The sequence below is a fragment of the Urocitellus parryii genome, assembly GCF_045843805.1.
Source record: "Urocitellus parryii isolate mUroPar1 chromosome 11 unlocalized genomic scaffold, mUroPar1.hap1 SUPER_11_unloc_1, whole genome shotgun sequence".
In the NCBI taxonomy this organism is placed as follows: Eukaryota; Metazoa; Chordata; class Mammalia; order Rodentia; family Sciuridae; genus Urocitellus; species Urocitellus parryii.
Window position 1 is genome coordinate 113,007 of NW_027551757.1, and position 17,344 is coordinate 130,350.

Consider the following 17,344-nt stretch of genomic DNA (forward strand, 5'->3'; position numbering starts at 1 on the left):
CGAGACCTTCTCAGAGTGCCCTGAAATTAGGAACATGGATAATGCACTCCTCGGGGTTTCAGTCTGCGTCCTCCCCGAGGTCGGCGATTAATTTTTTACAAGCTAATCATATCTCTCCGGCAGGCTGTCAGCGGAGGAGCCTCGTCGCTCATCAATAATGGAGCGACCCTGCGCGCGCTCCCTTCCCGCGGCCTCCTGCATAATTCACGGGGCTTCAGACAAAGGCGGGAGGGGGCCTGTCCCCCCAGTGGGCGTCCTTGGGCATCATCCAGGGGGAGCGGGCGCGGCGGAGGGCGGCGGGGGCGTGAAAGCGGGTTGACGGCTCCCATCTGGCGCCCCTTCACATTCTCTCACCTGCCTCCTCCATCTGTCCCGCGCCAGCCCCCTCCTCTGGCTGCCTCCGGGCACCCTCTCCTCCCTTCCCAGCCTTCTCCCCTCCTGGTTCCTGACTCTGATTCTTCTCCACAAGAGATGCTGGGCGGCTCCCACCCGCGGAGTCGTTTCAAACAGAGGAGGCAACAGGTGCCCATTTGGCAGATGGGTCAACTGAGGTCCAAGAGGAAAGCCACTTGCCAAAGATCACAGGGCAGGTCAGAGGTGGGCAGCGCTGGGCCTCCGGGTGAGGGTCCCAGGCCCAGCCCTTTCCCTGTGGGCCTCAGGCCCAGCCGGCAGCGGCTGCCTCCTTAGCCTTGAGGCTGGAGGCCCCTCCTGGCTTCCCTGTCAACCAGCTGTCCCTGTGCAGAGCTGGCCCTGACCTCTCAGCTGGTGCGTCAATCTGAGGCCAAGGATCAGAGGCCAGAGACGGTGGAGGAGGAGAGGAGAAAGGAGGCTGCAGGCACCAGTGGGACGGTGGCCCCCTCCTCCTTGGACCAGTCATCAGGACCTCTCCCATTCCACCCAGCCACAGGGAGTCGGGTTCCTCACACCTGGGCCTCCAGCCGACGGCCCTGCAGGGCCTGTGGTTAAGAAGCACCAGAGGAGCTGCAGGCGGGTCTCGGAGTCCAGTGCTCCTTGGGCCACCCTTGTCCTCGGAGGGATGCCGCTTCCTCGCCTGGACTGCTCCCCGTAGGCATGGCTCAGGTGGCAGGGCAGGCCGCAGGGCTCCCGGGTCTCTGTGGTGAGCCCTGGATCTGGGTCCCTGGGAAGGCAGAACTAAAGAGGCCGTCGGTGTGGACAGTGAGTCAGGGAGGCCAGCTCGGGTCTGGGGAGTGGGAGAGGGGCTGCCGTGCCGATGGCCTCCGAGCAGTCCTTACCAAGATGACCTGCCTGCTCCAACCTGTTGCTAAGGTAACTGTCCCAGGCACTGTCCCTCCTGCAGGGAGCTGTCATTATGCCCCTTCCTGCCCAGATCCCCCTGGCCTCTCCCGCCTCTGCTTCTCACCTCCGCCACCCGCTGGGCATCTGCTGGGCCTGGTCACACACGCAGGAAGGAGGAGAGGCGGGAAGAGGGCAGGGGACAGAGGAAGCCCAGGACACACAAAGGCAGAACCCGCTCACGTCCTGGGGTAGGGGACGCCAGCCGTGGCCGTCTCCCTCCCGGGAGGAGCGGATGTCACCCCCTTTTTAACTAAACCCTGCTTCATGTGCCCGCCTCCGCGTGCGACTCCAATGTTCACTTCAACCTGTGGGGGACAGGACTGTCACCGAGAGCCAGCGGTGTCACCTGGCCTGAAGCAATGGCTGGGTCTGCTCCCTGGGAACCCAACTGGACAGGTCCAAAAACTTTCCCTGTCACCGTCCCAGCTCTCCACCTCTTTGTCCCTTTGTCCAATTTCTGGGTTGTCGCCAGGGTGACCCGTCTTTCTGGTTCACTCAGGGACACGGAGTTGGTTTAAAACTGGGAAAGTTCCAAGCAGAACGGAAGCGCTGGCGGCCCCAGGTCCCTTCCGGCCAGGACCCAGCTGGGGTGGGCCTGGGGGCGTGCTCCCTCCCGGGTTTGCAGCCTGGCCCAGCTCCCCAGGGGGCGGTGACCTTGGGTGACCTTAGGGGGACCCTCCCTCCCCCACCCTGACTCCCTGGGAGCAGAGGTAAGTCATACACCAGCTTCTCAAGGCGCTGCAGGTAGGGAGAGCCTGGGGTAAGTGCTGGGTCAGCACAGGCCCTCGTGGCCACCACCCGGCCTCCCCTTCTCCTCACGCCCCCCACTCAGCCCGTGGCCGAGCCCTGCCAAACCCACCAGGGCTGCCCTGGCCTCAACAGACAGCTCCTGCTCTCCAGCTGGCCACTCCAGGCCTTGGTGGTCCAGCCTCAGCCGGCCTTGGCGGCCCCTCCTCCTGGGTGTGCCTCCGCCTGGAGCTGGCAGAATAATTCCTCAATTTGGGGCTGGGGATGTGGCTCAAGCGGTAGCGCGCTTGCCTGGCATGCATGCGGCCCGGGTTCGATCCTCAGCACCACATACCGACAAAGATGTTGTGTCTGCCGAGAACTAAAAGATAAATATTAAAAATTCTCTCTCTCTCTCTCTCTCTCCTCTCTCACTCTCTCTTTAAAAAAAAAAAAAAAAAAAAAGAATAATTCCTCAATCTGCCTCCCACACCCCTGCCCTCCTTCCCCTGCCCATCATACCTATTTTAGATCCAGAAGCAGAAGCCCAGAGAGGTCGAGTCAGTTTCTAAAAGTCACACAGGAGTTTAGGGGAGAGCCCAGAGAGGCTGTCAGAGTCTGGATTTGGGAGTCAGACAGTCTTGGGTTCAAAACAGTCTCAATTTTTCACCCTTTAAAAATGGGATCCAGGCTCAGTGGTGGAGCACCTACCTAAGGTACATCAGGCCCTGGGTTCCATCCCAGCCCCCCTCCCCTCAAAAAGAAAAAGAACCCACTCCTCCTAGTCCCTTGGGAGGGTGAGATGATGCTCTCTGCCTGGCCCAGGGTAGCCCCTAGCCCCGCACCAAGACCCCTTGCCATGCGGTAGGCTCTTACCTGCTTTAACTCAGTGTGACTTCCTGGGCTGTTACCGGTGAGTCCCAGGGGGCCACCCAGGCAGCTGGCCTTCCTAGGGCTCCAGAGCCAGGCAGGCCGGGTCTGAGTCCTGGCTGCAGGATTGCCCCGCAGTATGTGTGACCTTGACAAGGTCGTGGCCCAGGTCAGGAAGGGCATCTGGGGATGACAGAGGAGGGTGTGTCTCCTGGACTGTGACCCCGGGGGGCCTGGCCCTGCCTTCTCAGGGCCTGGCTAAGGGGCCTGTCACCCTCTGGATTCCCCAGGGCTCGGGTGGCCCAGCCACAGAGGCCAAGGGAGACTTGTGCCTTTAAAGCTGCAGGATCCGGTTCCAGGCCGACAGCGCTGCATTTGCATTTAAATGGAGGTTGGAGTCTGTAAATCTCCATCTCCCCACCGCGGAGCCTAATGGTTGTTTAATCATGTTTAGAGGAACCCCCGGAGCACGGGGCTGGTGCCTTTCGAATCCAGGCGGAAGAGACAAAGATCAAATGAGGGTCTTTCGGAGAGGACTCTCCCTGGCTGCTGGGGAGGGGGTCATCCACGCCCCTTCCAGGAAGGCTTCTGGGATTGCTCCCAAGGCAGAAGTCACCGTCACCACTCCCCAGTCTTGGTGGCTGACAGCAGCTGGTGACTTCACAGAGGCCCGGATTGAAAGGCCCACCTGCCCCTGGCGGATCCTGTGGCTGCGGCTGTCACTCGGGTTGACTGGGCGTCCCCCGTTCCTAGCTGTAACCTGACAAATCACGTGCGTAAGGTCCCCGGAGCCCAGAGGGGGCTTTTGGAACCGTAGACAATGGAACTGTGGATTGCCCTTGAGCTAGAGGGGCTGGTGCAGGACTGGGCCCCGGGACTGCTCAGGTGGGTTCCGGGAGCTGCTTCAGGTGCACCGCCCCCCTCGGACCAGAGCCTGGGCGTTTGGAGCACAGCGCTGTGGGCTCCTGAGGAGCCGAGGGCCGGGATCGCTGCGCCACTTCCTCTAAGCACCGCCCTCGGCCACTGAGGCTGCAGGTGCCACCGCCCTGCTCTGTGCCCCTGAGTTGAGGTCACACCTGCCCTTTCGTGGCCCCTGGTGTGGAACGTGCTGTCAGGGGACGCTGACATCTTCAAGAACCTCTGATACACGCAGGTCGCACTCCCTGTTGGAGGGAGGGTCAGCACGGGGCAGGTCTCAGGGGACAGCAGAGAGCGGAGCAGCAGTGCCCAGGCCCCCAGGGCCACCCGGAACCTGGGACACTTTCCCACACCCCTGCTGCCTCCTGCGGCGCTCCACTGGGCTCTCGGGTCTGGGTTCGAATCAGCCCTGGGCTTTGCCACTGTCACTCTCCAAGTCTGAGGAGGAAGCAGGGATTTCATCTCCTGCTCGTCACTGCTGCCCGAGGTCATCACTCCTGGGGCTCCTCAGGCTGCAGGGGTGGGGACTGCAGCGGTGGGGGCTCAGCCACCTCCCTGCAGGCTGCCTGGGGGCCTCCCGGGCTGGGCACGTCCTGGTCCCTGCTGCTGGCGGCCTGTGACAGGAGCAGGAAGCGGTCCTCCCTCTCCCAGCTGGAACCCAGACTTTGGGGCAGCACAAGTGGCCTCTCCGAGGTGACCTTTCCAGCGTCCTTTGTTCCCGTGAATGCCAGCCTGGGCTTGCCAGGGACAGCCAGCTCCGCCCGGAGCCCAGGAACCGAAGCCTGCGGTTTCAGGGAAGGTAATGGAATGCCTCCTGGGGAGAGCAGGAGTCTGGGGCTGTCCCCACCAGGCCACCTGCGTCCGTCTGCCTGGCCTCCTAGGAAGCTGGCCTCCCCCAGGGACCCTGCAGGAGCTCCCGGCCCAGCAGCCTCCCCACAGTCAGCCCATCTTCATCTGGTGACCTTGTGCCCTTGATCTTGGCAGCTGCCCTCGGGGGCAGGGAGGTGTGACCAGGTCCTGGGGAAGAGGGGAGACTGAGGGGGAAGATCGGGGCCCCCACTCTGCACTGTGCTCCACACTCGGGGCCTTGGCCTCAGTTTCCCACAAGTCCAAGTAGGGTTGTGCTCAGTCCCTTCCACCCTGGACGCTGTGGTCCATCTCCTGATGGCTGACTGCTGGCAGCCAGGGACCCGCTGACCCTCACCATCCCCTGGGGCACAGGGGAGGTGGGTCAGTGTCGGAGTGAATGGATTTGGTTTATTAGGTCAGAAATGGTGCTTCCCTGGGTCTCCCTCTGCCCTCCTGTCCCACCCAGGCAGCCAGCAGCCCTTGGATCTCAAGTTCTGACGCAGTGTGGGTGAGATGGCAGGCAGGTTCTGCTTCTCTGTGCCTCCGCTTTCCCATCTGTAAGATGGGAGTGATGATATGGAGGGGGGTGTGGCTCAGTGGCAGAGCGCTTGCTGAGCAGGCAGGAGGCCCTGGGTTGGGTCCCCACCACCATCATCATCATCGTGTGGGGGTCCAGCGAGACGAGGCCCATGGAGCCCCCAGTGCGGGGCCCGGTCCACGGCACCTGCTCAGCACAGGTCAGCGGTGGCTGCTGCGACTCTTGCCACCCTCTGGTAAGTCACTAGGCTCAGCAGAGCTCAGAGGGTCTGGGACACCCCGGGCCCTTCACGCTGCGGCTCCTGCCCCGCCTCTCACCAGGGTCACCACGTCACCATGTCCAGGACAGGCTGATCTGGAGCAGGCTCCCGCAGCAGCCTCGCTCACTGCCCTGTTCTCCCCGACCTCTTCTGTCCGGTGACACCTCCTCATCCCTCCAGTCGCAACTTCTGCAGGCTGAATGAGGCCCTGCCCACTCTCCCCCTCAAACTGGTCCACCTGGTGGGCACCTGTCCCTCTTCCTTATTAGATCGTGGGCTTCTTGGGGGGACCACAGTCCCAAGAAGCAAGAGTGATTGCTGGGACGTGTGCAGTAGTATTCAGGGACACTGCCTGGCTTAGCCGTTGAGAGCAGCCACTGTCAGCCCACAGGCCTGGGCTGGAACCCAGCCTACCCCTTAATCATGGCGTGACGCAGCTGACACAGAGCCCGGCTCAATAAGGGGGGTTTATTGAACAGCGGGGCCCTTGGGCCTAGGTCTCAAGCAAGTTTAAAGAGCTCTTCTACTTTCTCATCTGTGAAATGGGCTGATAATAGTATCAAACTGAGGGCTAAGTGACTCCCTCGTGCACAGCGCGGGGTCCCTGTCCAGAGCTGAGGAAGCTCTGGGGAACCCAGCGGGTCTCCCTGCCATTTCTGTGACAGCCTCGGCACCCCGCCCCCTCCCTGCTGGTGGAAAGTTCTTTGACCCAAGTGGCCTGCTGCCTTCCCAGGACCTACGGGGTCCCCAGCCCCTCCCCGCCCAGTCACTCTGCTGTTCCCTGCTCCGTGGGGAGGCCCCTCCCGTGGCTCAGCCCTGACACAGCTGATTGGGAATTTGTTTTATTTCTGAGGCTGCCGAGGCCTGTCTCCCCCCCTGAAAAAGCAATTAGACTTGTGTTTACCAGAGTGGGTGGCCGTGATCTGTCGTCTTATCCTGTCACTGTCCCACTTGTCGCCTGCTTTGCTCAGCCTGGGATGCAGATTTGCATAATCAGTGAAAGTGGAACTCAGAGGAGCAGGGGGTGGGGGCGTTTCAGGCCAGCAAACTGTGAGGCTCTGCCTGACCTGACTTGGAGGTGCCCCCAGGGTCTTCTCTTCCTGGCTCTGTAGGGCGGGGCAGGTCTGTCCTAGAGGCTCGGTGGGTGGAGTTGTCTGTTGACCACGCCCCTCTGCCTACAGCCTTCAGTGGCTCCCCATTGCCCCAGCTGCCTGTTCCCCATCTCATCCTGTGGCCTCCCCTCTGTCCCTCTCAGGGGTTGGTGTGGGATGGCAAAAGCCCGGCTCTCCCATGGTTCCAGTTCAGAGCTCCCCAAAGGAGGCTCTGAAAAGGGTTCTGAGTGCAGGTGTTTTGTTTGGGAGAAGATTTTAAGAAGCAAGTGATGGAGTGGGGAGGCTGAGACAAGGAGGGAGAGATCGTCCATGGAGGATGTGCTCCTGACTGAGCTCCAGACTCTCTGAGTGGAAAAAGGAGCCAGGCTGGAGCTGAGCAGCCAGCAGGCTCATTCTCTGAGGCAGCTGGCTCCACAGCAGCCTCCCTGTGTGGCTCCTCCCACAGGGTCTGTGGGCGTGGCCATGAGATTTACCTTGGCCAATGGGACATCAGCTCACCAGGAGGCTCCCCGTGTGGCTCCTCCCACAGGGTCTGTGGGATTTGCCTCGGCCAATGGGGCATCAGCTCACCAGGAGGCTCCCCGTGTGGCTCCTCCCACAGGGTCTGTGGGTGTGGCCATGAGATTTGCCTCGGCCAATGGGGCATCAGCTCACCAGGAGGCTCCCCGTGTGGCTCCTCCCACAGGGTCTGTGGGTGTGGCCATGAGATTTGCCTTGGCCAATGGGGCATCAGCTCACCAGGAGGCTCCCCCCACAGGGTCTGTGGGCGGGGTCAAGGGACTTGTCTTGGCCAATGATAAGCACTTACAATTAGTGCTGGCCCTCTGCAAATGCTGCTGCCAACATAAGCAGCCTGGGCTGTACTGCCAGAGGGGCCAAGCCGAGGAGCCTGAGGGACCCATCCCTGCTGTCCCTAGCCAACGGACATGGAAACGAGGCCGTCTTGGATCATCCAGTCCAGATGAGCAGCCAGGTGACTGCAACTGCTTGAGTGGTCCCAGGTGAAACACCCGGAGAACCCCCTGTTGGCACAGCCCAGTTGTAGAACCAGTGGCAAATATGCATACATGTGCTAAGCCACCAAGCTGGGGGCGTTTGTTACGCAGCTGCAGATGACTGATACATCCACCAGCTTCCGTCCTGACTAGTCCTGGAGTGCTCCGGGTGTCTGTCCTCAGCCATTCTAGCTGGTCCTGGGCTAGCCTACTGTTGGGAGGGAGGGTGCCCTTCCGGGGGATGGAGGTGCCTCGGGGCTCCTGCAGGCTGAGGAGACTGGCGGACGGTCAGAGGCACCCGCTGCAGCCAGCTGGCTCTGCGAGCAGTCAGAGGAGCTTCCACTGGAAGCCGCCCCTTTTAAGAACGAAGCTCCACAGGGTTGGACGCCCGTGGTCCCACCCCAGGGCAGTGCCTGGGCGAGCCGTGGGAGTGTGGTGGACACTCGAGGTGAAGTAGGGGAGTTCAACCAGGCGGAATGGGGAGGAGAGGACCCGCGCTTCCCTCTTCACCCCGTCCCCACCCCACCTCCACTTCTCCCCACATCCTTCTTGCCCTCCTGCTCTCCACGCCTGGTCCCAGGGTCTCCTGCAGTAGTGAAGCCCGGCCCCCACAGAACAGAGCTGGTGTGGGGGGAGGGAGGGAACACAGCCCTTGGATTCAGATGGACACGAGTTCGAATCCAGCTCGGCTGTTTGCTAGCCCTGCACCTTCCTGTCTGGGCCTCACCTTATCCATCTGCAAGATGGGTCTATGCCCGGTAGAGTCGGTGTAAGGAGAAGCACCATTGGAAGTTCGCAGCACACAGTAGGTCTGCAGGACACAAAGTTTGCTCTGGACTTGACCCTGGGTCCGAGGGCCGAGAGCAGACCAGAGGGGCCGGGGAGGGAGTGGAGCCCCCAGCTGAACACCGTGCAGCCCTGGTTTCCTCTCTGGAGCGATGAGGTGGTTCTCCGAGGCCGAGCCACGGCCCATCGTCCTCTGGGGACCCTGTTAGGAGGAGGTCATATTCTATTTTTAATTAAATTGGAAAAGTTCTAAGAGAATCTTTGAAATGTTCAGAGTGGTGGCTCTTTAAAATAAAAGGAAAGATAAAGGAAACCCTCCCAGTCCTCGGGTCACACAGGGATTGCGTGGCCCCAAACATCATTTGAAATGACAACCGTCAGCCCAGATCCAGGGGCCCGCTTTGTTGTAGAGAGAATCCTGGGGTTTGTTGTAAGGGTCTGCCCCACCCCCGCCCTCCCTGGAGAGCGCTTCCAAGGAGCGCCGCGCATTTTATATCCATTAGAGTTTTACTTGTCAAATCAGGGATGTAATAAAACCAGTCTCCGAGCCTCACAGAGAACGTATGTGAGGACATTTTGATAAAGTTAAAAGCCTTCTACAAATGGGAGGGATTATTAGCGGTGGCCGCCCTGCCCCGGGAGGGGAGGGGATTTTTCCCAAGGTCACAGAAAAAATGGGTGAAAGAGCCAGAAAAAGAAGCAAAGCTTCTTTTGATGCCAAGGGTTGGGACCTGGTCTCTGTGGCTCCAGGATGGAGGCCGCCACACACAGCCAGTGCCCGTGCGTGTGGACCACGGGACCCGCGAAGGAGCCAGGGCCAGGATGCCCCGGGAGTCCCGCAGCCTGAGGCCCGCAGAGCTGTGCGCAGCTGGGCTTCTTGGCCGTGGCCCTCTGTCCTCCCCAGGACTCCTCGCCTCCTGCCCGGGCCCCGCGAGCTTGGGCCCCAGGTTCAGGCCTCCCCGGGCCCTTGCCCTCCACGGGCTGGTGCTGTCACTGTCAGAGGACATTTCCCACCCCGTGACCATGACCTTGGCCGCAAGGCGGAGTGAGTGACCGTGAGTCTCCTTCTGGGCATAGCCCTTGGCAGGCCTGCGGGGCCCTCGGCCACCGCTGCAGGCGGAGCGTCCCCAGCTGGCCTGCAGGACGGGCCTCTCGGAGCAGGGTAGGTTCCTGGCCCTTCTCCAGAGCCACCAGGCGGAGCACCCGTGGTTCCTGATAAGCCCTGGGTGAGTCTGGTGCTCCCCAAGACTAGAGAGCCTCTGTGGAGGCTGGAGCCTCCTGCCCCTCGCAGGCCCCACGCCTGCCCCACGCCTGTCCCCGCTCCCTGCTCCCGCCTCAGGCTGCTGGTCAGTGCCCTGCAGGGCTCAGATCTGCTCACAGTCTGCCCCTAGAGGGTCTCATCTGCAGTCGGACCGCAGGCCCCTGAGACCCACCCATCTGGGAGAATCGCGCTTTTTCTGCGACCTCAAGCCCTTGTCCCCTAGTGAGACAAGTGTCCCCTAGTGAGACAAGTGTCCCTTAGTGTCAAGTGATTGCAGTGGTCACAGAGGTGGAGAGGAGGCCGGGACCCTTGTGGGCAACTCGGGCAGCACCTCGTCTATGAAATGGCAGCGAGGCTCAGCCGCTGGCCACCTGGCAGAGTCCCAGCAGAGCTGGTCAACCTGGCGCCCGGGAGGCGGGGACTCCAGAGCCAGGTGTGTTCTGAGAAGGCTTCGGGGCTGGGTGTCCTCAGCCTGAGTCACAGGGTCCCAGCCCTGGACAAGCCCTGGCCAGCTTTGCTGTCGCCGAGTCGGGAAGAAGGAGATCAGGGTTCTGTCTTCCACCTTGACCTTGTCCACCCCCAGGAGCACTGGCCCTCGAGCACTGGCCGTTGGAGGAGGGGCATCTGCGCCCTCCGCCTGCCTCCTGCTGTCCCACGCGGGGGCTTCCCAGGGTGGGGGGGCTGCTCTGCTCACCCTGGGGCCTGGCCTGTAGCAGGTGTCAGGGGACGTTCCCTGAATTCTCAGTGTGTCCAGGCGGCTCCGAGGCTCCAGAGCAGACTGGTGTGTCAGAGGCCAGCCGCGTCCAGGGTGCCTGTGGCCGCTGAGGGGTGACAGTGCGCGTCAGCCATGCTTTCCGTCCGCCCCCATGGGCACTTGGGAACGGAGCTCACTGGGCCTGGGATGACCTCGGAAGCAGGACGTGAGGCCCCTGGCCGTCCCCTCCAGCCTGCCTGTGGCCTGTGGCCTGTGGCCTGCCCGGGCGGGGGCTGGAGAGGCAGAGCCGGCCAGGCCCCACTTCCCCTCATCGTCCCCGGGTCCTTGGCAGCCAGTTAACCTCCCCCAGCCCATCCGTGGGCAGCCTGGGGTGGGGGCAGGCGAGGGGCGGCCACATCCTGCCTCCCAGGTCATCCCAGCCCCAGGGCGTGTTCTCCAGTGCCCAGTGTGACCGGGGACAGCAGAGGCAGCGGGTGGGGACTCTGCATTCACAGCTGTGAGGCGGGCTCCGCGCTCTCGTTGGAAGAGCAGCGAGGCGTCAGCCCCGGAGGACGCTCCCAAGTGTCCCTTCCCCGCCCCACGCTCCCCTCAGATGGCGCAGGGAGGCCTTCAGAGAAGGAGACGTCCCAGGAAAGGGACAGATGGCCCTCCGGGGTGGAGCCCCGAGGATCTTCTCACGAGGACACTCAGTGAGACTGGTGGTGTCCTCCACAGGGACACGGGGACACGGCACACGGAGGGAGGCCCGGAGGACGCGGGGAAGGCGGCAGCTACAAGCCAGGGTCCTGGGGACCGGCCACACCAGGCTCTCGGGCCCCCAGCACTGGGGGGACACAGGCCTCTGTTGTCACGGCCTGCTCAGGTCCTTGTCACCGCAGCCTGGCCAATGAGCACGGCCCTCTAAGTGGTCACACCAACGTGCTGGGCTGGGCCTGCGTACCTGGGACCTGGGGCCCCCCACCTGCCCAGGCCTCCCACCTGGAGCACGAGGAGGGGGCCTGGTGGTTTGGGGGGTTCAGCCCCGGGGCTGGCGGCCAGGGGCTGCTGGATGCTCTCTGGGCCCCACCAGGTGGCCAGGCGGCGCTGCCCTGGTCACACGGGGGCTGAGTCCCTGTGCGCTCTCCTTTCCACACAGCTCCCCAGGCTCTGTCCTCGGCCTTCCCTGGACGCCTGCTCCTGCCCAGGTCCATGGTCCCAGGACGGGGGCCACAGGGCTGCTGCCTCTCTCTGTGGCTCCGTCAGACCCGGCCCCCCAGGCCTCCCCCCCCCCCACAGATCAGAGCCCACCCGGTCCCTGGGGACAGGTGGGACCTTCCCTGGGGCAGCCGTCTGACTGCGACAGTGCAGAAGGGGACAGGATGGCCCTTCAGGAGGACTCCCTGCCCTCACGTCCCTCGTCAGATGGCAGGCTGGCCAGGGAGAGGCCGAGGAGGCCTGGGTGGGAACTGCGCTCCAGCAAGTCATTTGCTGAGGCTATTAACTGGGAACAAGGCTGTTTATGATGGACAGGAGGGGACAGGCAGGGCCAGAGGACGGGACTTGGCCCCCTGTGCACACCTCATTGGGAGGTCCTGTTTCTCATCTTTCACGTGTGGACGGCCCTGGTGTATCAGTCAGCCACTGCTGTGTAAGGAAGGAGTCGACGGCGTGGCGGCACTCATCTGCACATCAGCTGCAGACACTTGTTTCTCTGCCATGGTCCACGGGGCCTCGCTCAGCTCCAAGCTGAGGGGCGAGCCCAGGACTGCCCAGGGCAGGTTGTCATGGTGACGCACTGTGCAAATGAGGGAGCGAGCTGGGGATCCCATGGGAGGTCCCTGCTCAGGCCACTAGCATCGTGCTGGCCAAGTCAAGTCCCATGGCCAAGCCCAACATCAAGGGGCTGGGGAGGGAGCTTGCTCCGTCTTGGGGGAGGTGACCCTTAGTTACAGAATGGCAGGGAGGAAGTATCTGCTGGACAGTGATGTCATCCACCACACAGCGTTTTCCCAAAGGACTTTCCCCCAGGCCACCTGGAAACCACGGATTGGGAGACGGCGTCCAGGGCCTGGCTCCCCCCCCCAACCCAGCCTGCCCTCCAGGGCGCCCTCTCTCTGCCTCCCCCTGCTGGCCAAGGGAGGCACTGACGCCGCCTGGCCTCGACCGGACTCCAGGTCGACCTCACCTGCAAGAGGTCACTAGGAGACAGAACCGAAAAAGAAAAGCCACCTGGGCTCAGGGCTGAGCGTGCCACTCAGTGGCTCTGTGGCCTTGAGCAAGTTCCTTGAGCCCCTTCAGTCTCAGGTCCACTGTGTGACAACGGGTCTTGGAGTCCTCGTGAGGGTTGAGAAGATGGACACGGGACTCACTGGACCAGCTCGGCAGGGTTGGCGGTGACTGCCCAGGACAGGAGTGAGGCACACAGGGTTCTGCCCCCCGCAGGACCCACTGCGTCCTGGAGCCCAGGGACGGGACCTTCCACGGTGCCAGTGCCCAGCCACCCAGCTCCCTGGCGCCCAGGGGCTGCAGGACACTCCCCGTGGCCTCAGCCCTGGTGCCCACCCCAGAGCGCTTTGCTGAGCTGACCCGGGGCCGAGGAAGCCCGTCCACGCTGCTGGCCACTCATGCACCGGCCAGGCTTTGAGGGCTGTGTCCACTGGAGTGGCCCCTTCCTCACGCATGACCCTCCAGCCCCAGAGGCTGACGGGCACCACCTGGGCACGTGGCTGATGTGGCCGGCACGCGAGGTGGGCGGCAGGGCCTTGTGCCCAGCCAGTCACCGCTCAGACCTGCTGGCACTGCAGCGAGACCGCCGTGGACTTAATGTATGCTAATTAGGTCTTAATGGGATTCGGTTCCCGGCAGTGGTGCAGTGTGGCCGCGGTGAGTCATAATCACGTCTAATTGGTAATTCTCACATAACAAATTTCTTGGATAAATTATTCTTAGTTAATAGTCCCCCAGGAGGGGCCTCGGCACACGCGCACGGAGACGAAGGGAGACTGAGCCAAAAGGGCCAGGTGCAGGCGGGCTGCCACCGGCCACCTGGGCTCCTGCAGGGCCACTGGCCGCAGACCCCGACCTGGGAGCTGCCCAAGGCCAAGCCCCACGGAGCCTGGGCGCGTGGGACGCGGCTGCCACTGCTGTCCTGAGGGGCCCCTCCTGGGAGGTGGCAGCCGTGGGGCCACCAGGCCCGGCCCTCCTGGGCCCCCTCCTGGACAGGCCCAGCTGGCCACCGGCCCCGACTGCCCAGAGCTCATCCCTGGTGCAGAGTCCAGAGCCTGCTGCCCGGGGACACCCTCCTGACCCCGTGGAGACTGGACAGTGCGTCAGGAACCGGAGGTGGACAACCCAGTCGCCTCCGTCCTCCCAGCTCGCGCCTGGGCTCCGCTGACCGGCTGGTCTGCTGCTGGCGCAGGACGAGGCCTGCCCCGTGGGGCGGGGTGAGGGGTCCCTCCTTACCAGACGCCGGGCCCCGGGGGCCAGGGGCCACTTGGTGGCCAGAGACAGCGCATCCTCTTCCCCTGTGGGTCACTCTGTCCCCCAAGGCGGCCACTGGCCATGGAGACGTGGGGGTCCCCCCGGCCCTCCTTGCTGGGCTGCCGCAGGTTCAGGCTGGCGTCCTGGGGGCCGAGGACACAGTGGGCACGTCCCTCCACTGGGCAGGCCGGGGGCCTCAGAAGTCCAGGGCAGGGGCAGGGCTGTGTGCGGGCAGTGGTGGCCACCTGGGCTCCGCTCGGGGCCCTGCGGGGGGCAGAACCCTGTGTCCCTCTCATTGGCTGGAAGTGCCACCTTCCAGGGTTCTCCTGGGGGCCCTGGGGACAGCCTTGCCAAGGGTCTGAGCCAGCGTGGGGCCGCTCTCTCCCTCCATCTCTCCCTTCTCTCCCATTTCCCTCCCTTTTCCTGTGGTGACCCGGGGACAGGAAATGACCTTGGAGGACAGGAGAGGAGCACCGGGGGAGCTCCTTCATCGAGTTCTACAGGATGGAGGTTCGGGTTACCCCTGAGGCCAAGTGGGTCACAACGACAGGTAACGTTGATTGAGCGCCTACTGCATGCCAATGCTTTCTAACTTTAAACCTTCACACTCAGAGAGGAAGGCATGGTCACTCTTTTATTTCCACCGTCGAGTCCCGCAGGCACAGAGAGGGTATGCAACTGACCTGAGATCACACAGCTCATCAAAAGCCACATCAGGATTTGAACCCAGGGGAGTTTGACTCCAGATCTCACATCTTTCATCCCCTCATGGTGCAGCCTCTTGAACTGACCAGTTTAAGCTCATTGGAATATTTAAAAGAACCCTCTACCTTGACTGGGCGGCTTCCTAGGGGGAGAGAGGAAAGAAAGCCAACATGGGCCAGGGGCTTAGTCTGCACCTGATGCCCTGGGGGGCTTCTCACCAATGGCAGCAGAATTACCTGGTGCATCAAGATCCCAGCTCCAGGACTTGCTTTGTGACCATGGGCAAGTGGCACAACCTCTCTGAGCCTCTGTTTCCTCAGCACTTCCTGTGTTGAAAGGCTGTTTGGAAGAACAGATGAGATGACGCGCGCGCGGGCAGAGGGCTCTTCACAGCGCCTCGCACGCAGAGAGACTTCCTAAATATGGAAATGCTGATGTGTAATTTGTCACAAATGGTCTGCAAGTTAAGTGTAATTACTGCCTTTTTTGTAATTGGAAAAGCTGAGTTCAGAGGCAGGGCTGGGAGCTGAGCCGCTGGGCCTGCGGGCGCTGGGCTGGCTGCAGTCACCTGTCACCTCCCTCCCTGCTCCCGTCGTCGTGGCTGCCTTGGAGAGAAAGGAAAGGAGACCCACGGCCGGCCGGCAGCTGGAGCTCCAGACCTGTCATCTGTGTCCTGGAGGCTGCAGGGTTGAGGCCCGTCCTGGGGACTCCTGCCTCCCAGGGCCTCTTCTCTTGGCGTCATCACAGGGTGGAGCAGGCCAGGGTCCTCCCTGGGCCTCTTTCTGAGCCCCAGTCCCTTCCCGGGGTCCCCTCCAGCAGCCCCACTTCCCATGCCACCACCTTGGGGGCTAGGATCTCCACACGTGACCTGGGGACAGGAGCTCAGACCCTAGCGCCGTGTGGGAAGAGGCTGGGGCTCCCTGGCTCCCCATGCCCAGGGCCTCCCCCGCCCCAGCCTTGGCCCATCGCTGCTGCGTCTTCTGATCCTTCCCCCGTGAATCGCTGGCGCCCGAAGCCGAGCCCAGGGCTGCTGTTGGAACAGCCCACGCCAACCCTCCGCCCTCAGCATGGACCTGGGTCTGGGGCCATGGAGAAGCCAGAGCAGGTGGACGGAGGCTTGCGTCCCGGAACCGGACCTCCAGGCTGGGGGGCACCTCTGCGGCTCCTCTCTCTCTGTGGTTCGGGAGCCAGTGAGTTAGCCAGCAGGCAGACAGCGGGTGCTCCATGATGGCTGGTTTCCCTGGGTAAACTGTGTTGGGGGCTGCTGGGGGCGGACCAGGGCCGCTAGGAGAGGGCTCTGCCCTGAGCTGCACCCCCCATGCTGGCCGCTTCAGGGCCGGTGACTCTAAGTGGCCCCGGGCCTCTGGGTGCTGCCCTCCAACCCACCTGATGGTCCAGCGTCAGGGACTCACCCCACCCCGATCCTGGCCCCTTAGCCCACCCTTTTGTGCAGGCCCCGGTCACCCCGTGCCACACAACACACGCCCAGGGCTGGGCCCTCTGCTGCCCCCCGCCCGTCGCCAGCCCTGCCCTGCACTCGGGGAGCCCTGGGCACGGCCTCTGGGCTTCGCCTCCTCCTGGGCAGAGCGGGGGCAGCACACGGCGGCAGCTGGTGAGTGCTGGGTGCCCGCTTGGGCCTCTGCGGCCCTGACGGAGCCCCGCTGGTCTTCCTGGGCCAAGGGCAGGGTCCCCGCGCTCGCTGGCACACAGATGCCCTGGGGTCCGGTCCCGCAGACGCTGATTCAGTGAGCTGCGCGTCTGTCGGGTCCGCGGCCCCTCGTGCTGCGTTCCGGGGGCCACACTTTGAGTAGCGGCGTCCAGACTCCCCTCTGGCTCGGCCACTCCACTCGGCTCCCAGCATCTCCTGCAGCTCTGAGGCCCTCGCCCCTGCTCAGAGGCCGTCGATGGCTCCCTACTGCCCAGTAATGACGGCCATAGCCCACCGGGCGCTGCTGGAAGAATGTCCTAGGTCCTCACTGACTGAGGGGAGCCTCCCCATTTCACAGCTGGGAAGACAGAGGCCAGAGACACTAAGTATGGGAGTCACAGGGACAGCTGTGGCAGCCAGGTGAGTGGCAAGGTGGCTTCAGACACGGCTGGGTGGTGAAGGCAGAGCCTGGCTCTCCCTGGAGAGACCCCGACCCTCCTCTGGGTCCCTGGAAGGACCTTCCCTGAGGTGAGGAGAGGACCCTGGAGGAGGTGGCACCAGGGCGCTGGCAGGAGTGGGCGGCTGAGAGGGCTTCTCCACATGCACGTTGTCTGTGGCTCTGGGAAGTCCAGGAAGGAGAGAGGAGGGGACATGGGAGCCAGGGGTGGGGACCGTAAGACCCAGAGCTCAGCCCCAGTGAGCCTCCAGTTAAGAGTGGGAGTGGGGGGGGACAGAGGCAGGCAGGAGGCTTCTGGAAGCTCAGCCCCAAGGGCAGGTGCAGTGGCAGCCTGTGTGTGCTGACATTTACGCCTGTCACCTGTGATTGGGCCCCTGGGGGGGGGGGCAAATGCATGTCATCTGCGCGTCCCTTTCCTCCCGCCATCTCTCGGAGCTGGTGCTGGAGGAGGCGAAGGCCCACGTCACCGTCACCACAGAACAGCTGAAGTGCTCTTTGGGAACCCCCCTGGCTGTCTGCAGCTGGCTGAGGGGCGTGTCTCCCCCTCCTTCTGTCTCTCTGGTCTCTTCTTCCTTGTCTCTGAGTTGAGACTTGCTCCGCGTCCCCATCTCTGTCTCTGTGGTCCCCGTCTCCCCTGCCCTGTCCCTCCCCCCTGTGCCACCCACGCCCACTTCTAACCACCCCTCACTTCTCCGCTTCCCCCTCCCTCACCGGGAGCCCCTCCCATCG